At 49.8% G+C, this 16,620-nt stretch overlaps 2 pseudogenes; one reads left to right on the forward strand and one right to left on the reverse strand.

Moving 5' to 3' along the window:
- Positions 1 to 6,344: 6,344 nt before the first annotated feature.
- LOC124232274 (olfactory receptor 10H1-like) lies at positions 6,345 to 7,291 on the forward strand (annotated as a pseudogene).
- Positions 7,292 to 15,547: 8,256 nt separating this feature from the next.
- Positions 15,548 to 16,489, reverse strand: LOC124232272 (olfactory receptor 10H3-like; annotated as a pseudogene).
- Between the last annotated feature and the right edge of the window lie 131 nt (positions 16,490 to 16,620).

Consider the following 16,620-nt stretch of genomic DNA (forward strand, 5'->3'; position numbering starts at 1 on the left):
GATAATGGGAGAGGCTGGGCCTGTGGGCACAGGGGGATAAGCGGGAAATCCCTGTACCTTCCTTTATATTTTGCTGTGAACCTAAAACTTCTCTAAACAGAATGAAGTCTTAAAAAAATAAGCTGAAACCCAACCAGGTATGTTTGCACAATATTTTTTGGTAGATTAAAGTTTGAGAGCTTTGCAAGCTTTTTCTGTAAATGGACAGATGGTACAAATTTTCAACTTTGCTTATGACACTATCTCTGTCACAACGACTCAAGTTGCTGTTGTGACACAAAGACAGCCACAGACAAGATGTCAACAAGTGGGCATGACTGTGTTCCAATAAAACTTTATTTGTAAACACAGGCCACAGACCCACCTACCCTAGTCTTTCACCTCTAAAGCTGTAGTATAAAAGCATAGGGAGAAAGCAAGGAGAATGTTTCTGATGGGAACAGTATTAAGGCACAAGAAACAGAAGGCAGAGGGAAAAATTGGTAGACAACATTAGCATGAGAATCTCTAAAAACTGGCTGCAAATCAATGAGAAGAAGACGATCCAATAGGAAAAGGAGGAAAGGCTTTGAAGAGGCAGGTGGAAGAGAGGAAACCCACACGGCTAATGAGCGGTGGAGACGTTCCACTCTGCCAGTGATTAGGGAAACCCAAATTAAAGCGACCTGGGGACCATCGGGCAGCCATGTCCACAAAGTTAAGTTTCTCGCTGTCGAGCATGAGCGAGGGTGTGGGAAACAGAGGCTCCAACACAGGGGCTGGGATGCGAGTGAGCACAGCCACTGGGAGTCTAACGGCAATTCTTCTCAAATTCAAGAATCATGTATCAGGTGACCTGATCTTCTCACTGCTGATTCGCGCATGAATCCGGTAATGCCATGGCAGGAAAGGACGCATGAGGACATGTGCTGCAGTATTCCCAATGAGGTGATAAATGGGAAGCCACCGAGGTGTCTCGGTCAAATGCACACTGCAGACACACATAAAATTGAATATTGAACTGAGGTGGTTCCATAGCAGTGGTTCTGACCCAGGGGTGATTTTGCCCTCAAGGGGACATTTGGGGACATCTGGAGATGTTTTGTCAGGGCTGGGGTGCGGAGGCTGCTGGCATCTCGCAGGTAGAGGCCAGAGATGCTGTTCAACAGCCTGCAACATACAGGACAGACCCCACCACAAATGACCTAGCCCCAAATGTCAACACTGCCCAGGTTGAGAAACCCTGGTCTCTATAAACTAACATGGATTTCATGCACCATGGTGAGTAAAAAAGCCAGGCTACAGAAAGGCACCTACAGGATGGTCAGAACCGTGTTAAAACTCACAGTGTGGAGAACGGTTTGGTGGTTTGTGAGAGTTAAATATAGGGCCCTAGATCCCAAATTTGCAGGGCTTTAGACTCTGCTGGAGCCCCTGAGAAGCTCAGGTAATTGACTCAGCCCCAGCAGGCAGGGAGGGAGGGAAAGTGAGCACACACTCTCCCTGAGGTGGCCCTCTCCCTCGCAGGGTCCCCAGGGGCCAAAGCATCCCTGTAGCACAGGCAGAGGCAATAGGGTCACAGTGAGAGGAGGCAGGGGGCAGGGCGCAGAGGCAGCATAAGTAGCGGCACTCGGCCTCAGGCAAACCCCCACCCAGCTGGCATGCTCAGGGTAGCAGGCTTCTTGCCTTGATCCCAGCCCTCCTGAACAGCCTTCACCTGCAGCGAAACGCGAAGCCAGGGCTTCCCGCTGGGGTCAGGCAGAAGCAGGTGCAGAGCTGGGAGCCCCAGGTGAGTCCCTTCTCTGCCTTCCACCTCACAAGGAGAGACCTGGGGAGCGAGCATCCGCTCCAGACTCGGAGAAGTCATCTTGTTGATGCCACTGCTTGTGCCATTCGAGTCTCTGGGGTGGGGCCGCAGGCAGGGCTCCCATCCTAGCTTCCCGGCAGTGGGATGACTGCTCTGCATGCATTACATTTTTGGAGCTCTCCTTACCTTACGAGGAAGGTTCACTGCTCAAGCGAGAAAACTGAGGTGCCGAGAGAGGGGAGCTGCCCCTCAAAGTGACCCAGCGCAGCTGTCTAACTTTTCAGCTCTCTCCCTCTCTGTCCTGGCCAGAAACCAGTGGGAGAAGGATTGGGGGAAGGCAGGGAAAGAGTGACAAGAGGACTCAGGATGAGAGGCTCCAGCCACCTCTGGGGTATGAAGCACGGGAGGCACCAGGAGGCATAGGTTGGTGATGGTAAGAAGTTAAGGATGAAAATAGGGAGAGAAAGGGAGGGAGGGGTGGCTGAGATGGAGGGAGGGTGCAGAGGGGGGAACCAAACCACTTCACCAGAGACAGCGGCATGGGGGCAACCAGCTAAGGCCAGATGAGGTCTGAGAGACAAGAGAGGCCTTGTCCATGATCTCAGCCAGGGGCAGTGCGGCCCCGGAGGATGTTTGACAGTGTGTGAGGATACTTCTCATTGTTACGATGGGTGATGCTACTGGCATCTATGGGTGCCAGGGATGCTGCTCAATGTCCTACAATGCAGAGGACCACCCCCACCACAGAGTGTGATTTGTGCCCCTAGTGTCCCTGATGCTGATGGAGGGAAACCCAGCCCCAGGGGCCGATGTGGGCAGGACCTGTCCATGGATGGTGTTGTCACCCAAGTCCCTGGGTGGGGAGCCGGCCCCACCGTGGTTTCTCCAAGGGCCAGATAGCGAGATTGCACCGTCTTTCTCTGGGTCTCATCCCTTTAATCACAGATGAACCTGCTAGGTGATCCTGGTGGATCAATGCCAGGAGATGGTAGTCCCCCTCTCTCCCGTCCTGCTCCCACGCCCACGATGGGTCTATGTCTGCCTGTTTACTTTGAAAAAATGGAGTTGAGATTTGTTAGAGCAGTTTTGGTTTACAGAAAATTGAGCATATAGTGCAGAGAATTCCCGGATATGCTCTCTTTCTTTCTTCCCGCAGTTTCCCTTGTTATTAGTGTCCTGTGTTAGTGTGGTCCCTGTGTTACAGTTGCTGACCCAGAATTGACACATTATTATTAACCAAAGCCCACAGTTTACATCAGGATTCACTCTTGGTGTTGTACTTCCTATGAGTTTTGACAAAAGCACAATGTCATGAATATGCCATTACAGTATCATACGGAATAGTTTCTCCACCTTAAAAAGTACCCTGAGCTCCACCTGTTCATCCCTCCTCATCCCTGAGCCCCTGACAACCAGTGACACATCTGTTTCCAGTCTCCCTGGTTTGCCCTTCCAGACTGAATGGACGCCCCTCTTAGCTGCGTCCTGCATCCCCACCATTCCAGAGGGTGGTACATGCAGCCCTGGGCCACCTCCCCAGGACGTGGGGGTCTCTCACCTTCTCATAGTTCTCCTCCCATTCTTCTTGGTGCCTGTGGATTTCTGCACTCTTGTTTGTGTGAGGAGGCAGCGTGTAAGTGGAAGAGCATGGTGAAGCTGGCATCTCCATGGTCTGGGAGTGACCTCTCACATTCGTTAACAGCCACCAGCGATGGTGAGTGTAACAGAGAGGTTAGGAAAAGACAGGCCTTGGGGCCTATCAGAGTTAGGTTCAGATCCTGGCTCTCCCACTCCAGACCCGTGGTCTCTTGGGCAAGTGATGTGTTTTCTGTGGGATTCAGCTGCCACATCTGCAAATTGGGGGTCATCGCAGGTGCCTCATAGTGTTGGGGTAAAGATTTGGTAGGGAACGCTTGAGCACAGACCTGGTCCACAGCTCACATCCAGTCAAGGGTAGCTATTCCCATCAAGACTCAAAACCCACTGCCAAGGACAGATGAGTCTCCACGTGACAGGTTATGATGAGGGTCACAACAAAGTTAGGAGAAAGTAGTTTAAACTCACTCGGGAATCCTTCTTTTGGAAGCACCCAGGAATGAGGGTCCAGATATGCTCTCAGAAGAGAGTTTCCAGGAGGGCTGCACAGACGAGGTGACCTTTCAGCTGAGTCTCAAAGATAACCAGGCATTGCCAGGCGGAGAAAGAGGGGAAACAGGATCTGGGCAGAGGGAGCTTCCCCAGGAAATGCAACTGCATTCTCTAGATCATTGGTTCTCCAGGGGTGGATGACTGTCCCTCATGGGGAGAGTGGCAATGTCTGGAGACATTCTTGGTTGTCACGACTGAGCAGGGGCTATTGGTGTGCAGTTGGTGGAGGCCAAGGATGCTGTTCAACATCCTACAGTGCACAGGACAGCTCCCCACAGCAAAGAATGATCCCGACCCAGATGTCACGAGTCCCACAGTTGAGAACCCTTGCACTAGACATTGGAGAGAAAGGGAAGGCTTGTGAGCACAACCCCACGACCTCCTTTTCAGCCATTCAGCCTCTTCTTGGAGCCTCTGGTTTCCAAGTCCTTGGCTTTGACTAGCCCGCTAAGATCCCCGAGTAGCAGGACTGAGTGGGGCTGTGGGGGCCACTGTTCTGGGGACCTATGGGCAGGTTCTGACTCAGACGTGGAGGAAAGATGCGAGTGACTCCAGGGGAGGGAGGCCAGGAAACTCTGGACACCAGTGACATTTGGGGAGGGCAGCCTCCAGGCACCAGTGTGCCTGGTCCCCCTTTGTGTCTCATTATCAACTGTCAGGGCTCGATCAACAACCTGAGCCCACTGAAGAGGGAATTTGTGACTTTTTTCTTATTTTTGAAATTATGGTAAAATATACCTAACATAAAACGTACTTACATTAGCCACGTTGTAACACACATTTCAGGGGCATTAATTTTATCCACGATGTTGTGCAACCACCACCTCTACTTAGTTCCAGAACTTTCTCATCACCCTTAAAGGAGACCCAATGCCCCTTAGTGGTGACTCCCCATTCTCTCCCTGCCCCAGCCCCTGGCAACCTCTGACATGCTTTAAACAGCTACATGAGTGTTCACAGCAGCATTGTTCACAACAGCAAACAACCGGAAACAGTGCAAACGTGCATCAGCTGAAGCAGGGGTGGACAAGGTGATTCATCAGTGCAGGGGCATATTACTCAACCAGGAAAAGGGATGAAGTCTGATATGTGGTGCAGCATGTACGAGCTCAGAAAACATCACGTTGAGTGAAAGAAGCCACACACATTAGGACAATATTGTGTGATTCCACTTAGAGGAAACGTCCAGAACAGGCAAATCCATAGAGACAGAAGGAGACTGGTGGTTTACTGCCTTTTAAACTTTATACTACCTAATAAACACAGTTCTTTTAGTAATACCTATGTGGTGGGGCCAGCCCACTGGCAGAGTGATTAAGTTCACCCCTCTGCTTTGGCAGCCCGGAGTTCATGGGTCTGGACCCTGAACGTGGACCCACACACTGCTCATCAGGCCACGCTGTGACAGCACCCCATATTAGAAATGGAGGAGGATTGGCACGGATGTTAGCTCAGGGATGATCTTCCTCAATAAAAGAATAAATAAATAAAGTAAAATAGCTGTTATTCATAAAGACGCATCAGAATCTCATCAAATTGAAGGGATGTACTGAGCAGAAACCACGTGCACATGCTCACTTAGTGCAGTGATATAACTATCCTAGGCAGCACCTACGGGGGGCCAGGTCACATTCCAAGAACAACTTGTTTACTTCTCACAACCTCTCCTGGATAGGTCAGGGGAAATGAGGTACAGAGAGGGGAAGAAACTCAGTCAAGTTTACGCAGGAGGCAGAGCAGGGATTTGAACTCAGGTGGGGTGACCCCCACTTTCCTCTGTCTGGTGGCTGTGTGGCATCGCCTCAGAACACAGAGATGTGCCTCATGGGGGCTGGGAAACAACCAGAATGTTATTTCTAGTCTCCTGCCTCTGATGTCCTGCACAGATGACTCCAGAGGAAGAATCTGTTTGATTCAGATTAAGTTAGAGACGCGCCCTGATCCAAGGAGTTGTATGCATGGGGCAGGGATGTTTCACTGTGTCTGCAGCTGTGGAACGAAGAGGACTTCTCAGAAGGGAGGAGGCGGGCAGAGCAGCCAGGGCTGGAAGCTCCAGGGAAGGAACATTTTCATTTTCGGAGGCATCCTTGAGAGATAGTGCAAGGTATAGTCTTAGGAGACAGCCCAGCCATGGGTTCAAGTATTGGCTCTGCCATTGTGACAGCTCCACCTTGAGTAAGCTGAGTACGCTCTCTGCAGCCTAATATTCCTAATGAGTATGCTCAGGATACTGAAAATGCGGGTGATAAAGACAGCACCTTCCTAACTGGGATGATAGAGGAGTAAATCATATGAGGCACTGAATGGGAATCAATCAATGCTAGCAGTCATTTATCAGGAACACCTGATGACCATTCTCCATCCAGTAGCTGACCTCTCGCTGTCACACCTCACCCCAGGCACAGCCTCCATGCAGGGAGACAACCTCTTGGCAGTGAGCGAGTTCATCCTTATCGGCTTCTCCACTTTCCCCCACCTCCAGCTGGTGTTCTTCCTGCTGTTCCTCCTGATGCACCTGTTCACGCTGCTGGGGAACCTGCTCATCATGGCCACCATCTGGAGCGAGCGCAGCCTCCACACGCCCATGTACCTCTTCCTGTGCGCCCTCTCCATCTCCGAGATCCTCTACACCTTCACCATCATCCCACGAATGCTGGCTGACCTGCTCTCCACTGTCCACTCCATCACCTTCACAGCCTGTGCCAGCCAGATGTTCTTCTCCTTCACTTTCGGGTTCACCCACTCCTTCCTGCTCACCATCATGGGCTATGACTGCTACGTGGCGATCTGCCACCCTCTGTGCTATAGTGTGCTCATGAGTCCTAGTAGATGTGCCTGCCTAGTGGCCTGGTCCTGGGCTGGTGGCTCAGTCATGGGGATGGTGGTGACAATCGCCATTTCCACCTCATCTTCTGTGGAACCAATGAGGTCCACCATTTTGCTTGCCACGTGCCACCACTGTTGCAGTTGGCCTGTGGAGCTGATGTACCACGGGTGGCCAAGGGTGTGGGCCTAGTCTGCATCACCGTCCTGCTTGGCTGCTGTCTCCTGATCCTCCTCTCCTATGCCCCCATCGTGTCCACCATCTTGAGGATCCCCTCAGCTGAGGGCCAGCACAAGACCTTCTCCACGTGTGCGTCCCACCTCACTCTGGTAGTCATGCACTACAGCTTTGCCTTTCTCATCTACCTCAGGTCCCAGAGTCCCCAGTCTCTGGAAGGAGACACCCTGATGGGCATCACCTACACGGTCCTCATGCCCTTCCTCAGCCCCATCATCTTCAGCCTCAGGAACAAGGAGCTGAAGATCGCCATGAGGAAGATCTTCCTCAGCAAGATCTACCCAGAGAAAATGTGATCATCTGGGAGGAATTCCTTGGAAATAGCTAAACTGGGTTACCAGATGCTGCCATGAGAATTGGCACCCTGTATACACGTAGGAACCTATTTATCTGATGCCTTAAGGTTTAAAAGGAGCCTCGTAGGCGGCATCTAAACATACCAACATTGGTTAAACAATGTCAGGAGCGCATTTGTGGTGGAGAAATGTGTGAGATTTTAACACACAGAAAATTAGATTTCATAATTCCTGCCCACTGCGGGACACTTTGTCAGGTAGCATTACACCTGGAACCTGTTCTTCTGCCAGAAACCAGGTTGGTCTGCTTACTCCCACCACCATAAATCCAGATTGCAAAGAGAATTGGAATACGCCAGACCCAACCCTCTTCCAAGCAGCAACAGGTAAATACAACATGGGTAGTATAAAGCTACAGAAGACCAAGGCAGGTTATAGCAGAGCAGAGGAAAACACTCTAATTTTCAGCATTGCACAGCTCTGTGCAGTAGCAGTTAGAAACAGTATTGAGCAGACTCACAGAAAAAGTTGAGGAAATCCCTACATTTCAAGTGTGAATTTTGAGCTGTTGTGGAGACAAAGAGAAGTCTCTACAGTTCAAGGAAAAAGTCCCACCACGAGAAGTTGCTGGCTGTGTTACAGAGTTACGGGGCACACTGGCCGGGCAGGAACGCTGTGTTGAGGCCCAACAGTGAGAGCAGAGCCCAGGATGAAGGTGTGTGCCATGGTCACACAGCCTCAATGCTCTTCCCTTTCTCCACAAGGGGGGACTTGAGGTTGAGTGCACTGAATAGTGTTTATAATTCATTGAAAGTGTGTGTATTTAGGGGAAAGACAGCTTCTACATGATGTCACCTATGTCTAAACAACCCGCCTCATAAAAGTAAAGTAGAATGGTGTCACCAGGCATGGGGGGTGGGAGAACCAGGGAAATGCTGTTTAAAGGGAGAGATTTGAAACCAGCAGACAAACAAGCCCAGGACATCGAACGCACAGGATGGTGATTGCAGACAGCAATACCGTATCATAAATCTCAAAGTTGTTAAGAGACTAGATCCTAGTTGTGCCCACCACGAAAAAGAAAAGACAATTAGGAGACGTGGTAGAGGCACTAGCCAGTGCTACAGCAGTAATCACATTGCAGCATATAAATGAATTCAATCAGCACATTGTACACCTTGAACTCACACAGCGTTATATGTCACATATTTCAATTAAAAAGAGGTTTCCCTGACAAATTTGTTTCTGAATATGAATATATGCACTTATTTTAGAAGAGGAATTTGTAATAGCACTTAATGGACACCAGTTTATGGTGATACTGTTGTGCTCAACAACAGATGTAATTAAAATGCACAAGCAATAAATAAATGTCAAAGTAAACAAAATAGAAAATACGTGTATTCCTGTTGAAGTTGAATAGTAAACTACACATTGTTTGTCCTAAAGTTGATTCAGTCTTTCTCTACGACTTGAGCAGTAAAAACATCGCATGTCAACATGAAGTGGGAGGACGTGGGAAACAATTTCAGTCAAGACTGGGAACCCAGAGCACCGGCCTTGCAGAATACACGATGTACTGCATTTTCGTTATGTCGTCGTCTCACTACAGCCTCACATCATCTCATCGCATCATCTCATTACAGCCTCACAACAAAGTGTAAGGGCAGGTAAACTCACATCCACCCCATTTGACAGAGGGGAAACTGGGGAAACGGTTGCACGACTCATCCAAGATCAGGCAGCTTAGCAGAGCCAGGCTTCCAATGAAGGTGTTTACTGAACCCCAGTCCTCCCCACCCACTGTTTCACACGTGGTCTTCCTTTAGTGGGTTTTGTGGATCTGCCATCCGGGGAGTCTAGCCCATCCTCAAATCAAACAACCTGGCAACCTAAGAGTCTTTCATACCACAGGTGGGCAATTGCAACCCGCCTTGCCCTGGAGCATGCATCCTTGGGAGGCTGGTGGAGTATGTCTACAGATTGAGGACTGCTGCATGATTTTAAATTCAGCTTTGGTCTTGCAGGAATTCCTGCGGAACGCTTTCACACTGATCCAAGATGCTCCTCTCTCTGGCAGCAAAGCCAATCGAGACAAGAATACAAGCTGGCCCTTTCATTTTCTTCATTAAAGGACAGTTTGGCCTCAGATCCTTCTGGGATCCAAATGGAAAGAGAACCTGGAAGGTGGTGTGTACCCACAATGAGCTGGGCCCCCAATGTCTTATGCTAACTTATTGTGGTCCCTCAGGCCATCAGCCTCCTGAGGTCAGGAAGTCTGTCTGTGTTGCTCACCATCCCACCCAGCACCAACATGGTACTTGGAAGATACAACTGATTAACAAATGTTTCTTGGCTGGACCAGTGTAATCCTCACAATGCAGCAAACCAGTGGGAAACGGGATGCGGGGAGCTGTGTTTGAGGTCAGAGTGACCTGAGTTTAAATCCTGCTTCCCTTTTCTCACCTAATTAGATAGACACTTAGAGATATATTCCACATCTGTGTCAATAAAAGGATGTTCAGAGCAGGGACATTTTTGATTGGAAAGCATTTCATATATGCGTTGATAAAGGCCTCTTAAGCAAATGTGGGTTCATTTGTACAGTGGAACCCAAGGCATCCAGTAAAACCATTCAACCCTTGGACTTCATCAGCGTCCCTCTCTCCCTGGGGATCCCATGCTGTATGGTGGCCTCATGAACCTCTGCACACAGCTGATCCCTAAATTGTTATCTTTATCCCCATAAAGCTGGCTACTCAACATCTCTGCATAGGAATCTGGTAGGCATCTCAAATTTAATGTGCCCAGAACCAGCTTTTGGACATTCTCTTTGTTGTTATCGTGCTATCTCTCTCTCTCCCTCCCTCCTTCTCCCTTTCTCTATCTCTTTCCCCTCCCTCTCTCCCCTCTCTTCCTCCACCCCGCCCTCATAGCCTCCTTCTCTCTCCTCTCTCTTTCCTCCTCCTTCTCCCCCTCCTCCTCACCCTCCTCCTCCTCTTCCTCCCAGTCTCTCTCTCCCTCTCACACGCACACACACACACACACACACACACACACACACATTCCTTCCTCCCACAGTCTTTCCTATCTGAGAAAATAGCAACCCAATCTCAGTTCCTTGGAGGCACTTCTGCTCAAACAGCAGAGAACCCTTCTCTAACCATAGCAAACAAAATAGAAACTCCCCTGGCCATGTCCCTTCTCTCTTGATCTGCTTTATTTGTCTTTCATGTGCTTCTCACCACCTCGTGTAAATCTGCTGATCAGATATTGTCTGTCTCTGCCTTAGACTGAGGCTTTGAGGAAGTCAGGGACTCAGACCATTTTGTCCACTGCTATGTGCCTCCGTGGCATATGGTAGGCTCTCAAATATTTATTAAAAGAATTAATTTGGAAGAATGAGGATAATTGAAAGTAACCATGAAGTACAATTTTTATTCATCCAATTGGATGGACAAAAAAATTTCAGTTTTGTTAACACTTGGAGCAACTGTGGGGAAAGTGGCTCTTTCATAGGTTACGGAGTGTCCTCAGGCAGGTCACTCGCCCTCTCTGAGCCTACCCTGTAAGAAAGCAAAAGAACCTCCCTTCTAAGACAATCATGAGACTGAAGCAAGACAGCACTTGAGAAGGGCATAGCACAGTGCCTGGCATGTGCACAACCTCAGTAAACAGTAGTTATGGTGATATTATAATTTCGAGTTTGGCTGGATGAGGGTGGGATCAGAGGGAGAGGCGTGCGTCAGAAATGACCAACTGCAGTCACAGATTTGATGTGTCTGTCTGTGTTATCAGTGAGGTCGAAGGTGCGGGGCCTCAGTGGAGATGGTGGTGGTCCAGCAGTGGGTGCCATTGGGAGAGGTGCTACTCCAGTGAGCTTCCTGACCTGCCCCTCTTCTCCCAGAATTCCCCTCCCCAGGAACAGTCTCCTCTCTGGCTCCTAGCATCTGTGTGAATGGTCTGCGTGACTCATTGCCATGGTGACAGCTGATAGGGAGGGAGCCAGGTGAGAACTTGCTCTCTCGGGAGACAGAGAGATGCTCTGACCTGCAGGTAGGGCTGTGCAGTAGTTAAGCGATGAAGCAGCGTGCTGGGTTAAATCACATCCCGTCTCCTAGCCTCAGTTTCCCATTATTAAAATGGGTTTAATAATAATGTGGCCGCTTGTAGGATGGTTCTGGTAGTTAAATAACATCATCTGTGTAGGGAAATTGACAGTGACTGGCACACAGTAAGCATTCATTAAACGCCAGCTTTTTAAGGTCAACTTAACAAGTACTTGTGCCGTCTGTGCCTCAAATCCTGAGGTAGTTTGGGGAGTGCAGAGAGGGCCCACTGTTGTTCCCGGCCTTGGAAGCGTTTCCATGGTGCTTGCTGGGCTGACACACAGAGAAACACCAGGGCTCTCACCAAGACATGGGCCAAGTGCTAAGGGCCACCAAGAGCGGTGACTGCACAGCTCAGGTCACATCAGCCAGGTCTCCCTCCTCTGTACTCCAGGGGCCTCACCAGTGCCCCCCAGGGGACAACGCGGAAGGTTCTGGAGATGGTTTTGGTTGTTGCAACTGAAGGACTGAAGGAGGGGGACGTGCTACAATGTCTGGTGGGTCAAGGCGAGGGATGCTGCTCAACCTCCCACAGTGCGCAGAGCGGACCCCACCACAGAGGATGGGCTGTCCCCAAATGTCAACAGTGCCGAGGATGGTAAACCCTGCAGCAGTGACCAACAAACATTTATTGAGCACCGACAGTGTGCCCTGCACGTCTTTAGACTTCACTGGGGACACAATATTGAACTGATTAGACATGACCCTGATGTTTGCAGTTGAGAGGGAGGATGTGAATATTAAACAGATAATCACCGTAATTGCTGTATATGATAAATCATGCTCAAAGCCGTGGGGAAAAGAAGTGAGTTGCTACCAGGGCTTCTAACAGGGCTGGTGACTCAGCATGGGGAAATCAGGGAAGGCTTTCCTGAGGAGGTGTCTTCTGAAGTTGGATCCAAGGATGTGTGGGAGTAAGCCAGGGGCAGGGTGTTCCAGGTAGCGGCAGAGGCACGTGCAAAGCTCCTGGGGTACAAGTGTGCTTGGTTTATTGCAGGAACAGGAGCTAGTGGGGCTGCAGAGGTGGGGAGGGCAGGAGAATAAAGTTGGCAATGAAGCACAGACCCAACCACACGAGGTTTGTGCTGCGTCCTAATGGTGTAAGCAGAGGGTGATTCTTCAGATACCCTTTAGAAAGATCCCTCTGGCTGCTGGACAGAAAGCCTGGGGGCCTGGGCTGGAGGAGGAGGAAAACGTCCTTGAGACAGGACTGGACTTTCATCCCCAGCAAGGGGGTCGGGTTCCTCATTTTGGAAGAGCAGAGCAAGAGGAGTGAAGGCAGCAAAGTGCATCTCTCAAGGTGGCTTCTGCCTCCAGCAGCTAGCATGGAAACGCTTGGCTCCAATTAGTGCAGGAGGGGCTCCCCTGACGTCTGGGGATCTGCCCATCGACAGCCCTTTTCTGTGCTCCAGGCCCTTTAACCACCTCTCTGGGCTCTGTCCCCACCTTGGAGATACCCAAGAATGTGGGTCTTAGGGGACCATGAGCAACGAATGGCAGACAGCTAGGAATGCAGGGGGTAGGGGAGCTTCAGAAAGTGGAAGCTGAATAACGGAAGGCAGGACAGGGCCCCTTGGGGTAGGGTCTCCACCCCTGTGGTGTACAGGGCATCAGCCCTGGACCCTGGTTGCATTCACACTGACCTTTGGGCGCTTGTCCCTATTTTCCACCACCAGAGAGCTAACGATGGCTTCTAGTTTTTGGTCTTTTGCAGGGAAAAGAAATGCAAGGTTATTTTGGGGTTTCAGCGTGGGGAGAGTCTGGCATGATCAGGACGAAGGTCAGGTAAACGAGGACCCGCCATACAACCAAATTAAAGGGGCCACCACAAAATTCAGTGATCAAGACAAATTATGTGTAATGTAATATTTTTGAAAATCAAAATTAATGCAAAAAATTCCCAATGAACAACATACCAACATTTTAAATAAAGACGGGATGCAACGCTGACTCTAATAAAAATGTTAGATAATAACAAGTGCTGTTGAGGATGTGGAGAAATGAGACCATCCTCCAACGCTAGTGGGGATGTACAATGATGCAGCCACTGTGGAAAACATCTGTCATTTCCTCAAATGGTTACACACAGTTAGCACACCAGCCATCAGTTCCACTCCTAGGTATACAGCCCCGAATGAAAAGATGTCCACACAAAAACCAGCACGCGAATATTTAGAGCAGCATCACTCACGACAGCCAAACCGTGGAAACAACCCGAGTATCTATCATCAGATGAAGGGGTAGACAAAATGCGGTATATCCGTAGAATGCAATATTATTCAGCCTTAAAAGGAAATGAAGCACTGATGCATGCTACAACGTGGATGAACCTTGAAAACGTTACACTGAGAGAAAGAAGCCAGTCACGAAAGCATAAATATTGTATGATTCTATTGTGTGAAATGTCCACAACAGGCAAATCGATAGAGACAGTAGATTGGCACTTACTTAGGGCTGGAGGGAGGTGGGGAAAGTCGGGTGATAGCTGAAGGGTACAGGGTTTCTCTGGAGGTGATGAAAATGCCCTGAACTGACTGTGGTGATGATTACACATATCTTTGAATGGACGAGTTACATGGTGTATGAATTGTATCTCCTTAAAGCTGTTTCTCAAATCCCATACCGAGCTGATGATAATGCTCAAAAAACTGGAGCTATTACCAGCATAACTATTATCAAGGAAGGAAGAAAGGGAGGAAGGGGCGGAGGGAGGGAGGATGGAGGAAGAGAGAGAGAGAGAGAGGGAAAGTTACTCTGTCTCCGACACAGATGTCCGGCTTCATCTTTGAGCTAAAGCGTCTGCAGACCAGCACTCCCCAATCTTCTCTGCAGATCCTGTAGAGCACGGTTCCCACAGTGTCACCCCCAGACCACCAGCAGCATCACCTGGGGTCGTGTTAGAAATGCAGATCGTACAGCCCCTTTCAGACCCTCAGGGGTGGGCCCAGCAGCCTGTGACTTAGCCAGCCCCCAGGTGACTGTGATGGGTCCCCAAGTTGCAGACTCGCACTGGCCTCACACCTGCCACACCTCACTCAGCCGAGCCCACACTGCATCCCTGCACCTCCCTGGCTTTGTGACCCTGGACAAGTCCTGAACCTCATTGTGTCCCTTTCCTCAGTTAAAAATGGGGTGTAACCCAAAAGGGCTGCCTGCCTCTTCTCGGGCCCCCTTTTTGATGCAGAGCCAGCCTATGGATGCACATCCCCCCAGTATCTGACTCTACAACACATGAAAGAGAAGTGGGTTTTCATTGGGGATTTTGAGGGAGTCGGGGAAGAAGATTTAGATCGAGTACTCTAAGGCAAGCTTATAAACCTTATAACGTGCCTGTTTCCTCCCTGCTCTTTCCTCCAGTATCTTCACCAGTCAGTGGCCCATCACTTCCCCTGGTTTCTGGTCAACTGGCAGCCATTGGGCGTTTCATCCTGCCCCTCCCATTTCCCTCAACGCAGCCACCACTTCCTCATCCCTCTCTAGGTCTTTGCCCCATCTCTCTACACATTTCTTTTCTCACAAGGAGAAATTCAGATCCCCCCCCCCCACAAGTTGCATCCTTAGAGCATCTTCAGCTCAGCCAACAAAGGCAACTTATAGGAGGACAACCCCTTCCTTCTAAAATGTGACTAACTGAAAATGAAAACTAATTTTCCCCATCAAAAATGCTTTCCTTTCCTCAACACGACAGTGACAATGAGAAAGATGAAGTGTCTGAAGCATAAATCACAATCCGTGGTATACAGCAGGTGCCGACTCACTGTGCTGTTGGTGTCATTGTTTTGAGTAGATCAAGCACCCCTCATTCACACATTCAAGACAAACCATGCACACAGGTTCCCAACACAGCGATGTGGGCATCCCGTCCTCCATGGACAACCCACTCTCAGCACAGGGGACAGAAGGAAATCGACAAACCAGGCAAATCTTGGGGAAGTTGTCTCCCCCGTGAATCCAGGAGGAATGAGGTCAACCAGCCTGGGGCAAAGGAGAGAAAGCAGAAACGTAGAATTTACAGAGCACTTGCTGAGGGGGAGGAGGGGAATTCACAGACAGGAATCATCACAGTGAAGCGTAACTCTTCTCCTTTGACACGTGGAAGACTGAAGTGCCTCCACCTGCCACATCCCCTGCCACAAAACCAGCCACTTCAGGAGTCCTGGGGAAAGAGTGTCCTGAGGAAGTTCTTCTTATGGCGATCTTCAGATCCTTGTTTCTAGGCTGAAAATGATTGGGCTAAGAAAGGGCGTGAAGACTCTATAGGTGGTGGCCATCAGGGTGTCACTGTCCATAGAATGAGGGCCCTTGGGCTTGAGGTAGATGATGGAGGCAAAACCGCAGTGCACGACCACCACAGTGAGGTGGGACACACATGTGGAGAAGGTCTTGTGCGGCCCTCAGCTGAGGGGATCCTCAAGATGGCGGCCACGATGAAGACATAGGAGAGGAAGATGAGGAACAAACAGCCCATCAGAGCTGTGACACACACCAGGATAACACCCAAGGTGACAGAGGATGTCTCCCTCCCACAGGGCAACTTCAGGAGGGAAAGCACATGGCACCCAAAATGTTAGATCATATTAGACCCACAGAAGTTGAGGTGAAACATGATCAATGTCACCATCATCCCCATGACTGAACCACTAACCCAGGACCAGGACACAAGACGGACACAGCCTCAGGTGCCCATGAGCACATTGTAGTGCAGGGGGTGACAGATGGCCATGTAGTGATCATAGCCCATGATCATGAGCAGGAAGGAGTGTGTGAAGCCAAACGTGAAGGAGAAGAACATCTGGCTGGCACAGGCCACAAAGGTGATGGAGTGATGGGTGGAGAGCATGTCCACCAGCATGCGAGGGGTGACAGCCACAGTGAACAGAATCTCAGAGATAGAGAGGGCACACAGGAAGAAGTACATGGGCGTGTGGAGGCTGCGCTCACTCCAGATGGTGGCCATGATGAGCAGGTTCCCCAGCAGCATGAACAGGTACATCAGCAGGAAAAGCAAGAAGAAGGCAGGCAGGAGATGCTGGGGAAAGGTGGAGAAGCCAATGAGGATGAATTCAGTCCCCGTGCTCCAGTTCTGACCAGGCAAGGATGCTGCATCTGCTCAGATCAGAAACAGAATGAAGCCCAGTCGTTAAAACATAGGCTCTAACACAATTATATGGCAATTCAAGAGCTCTATTTTATTGAACAATTTCCTCAACTTTTCTGGGT

The sequence above is a fragment of the Equus quagga genome, unplaced genomic scaffold, assembly GCF_021613505.1.
Source record: "Equus quagga isolate Etosha38 unplaced genomic scaffold, UCLA_HA_Equagga_1.0 HiC_scaffold_4159_RagTag, whole genome shotgun sequence".
NCBI classification, from domain to species: domain Eukaryota; kingdom Metazoa; phylum Chordata; class Mammalia; order Perissodactyla; family Equidae; genus Equus; species Equus quagga.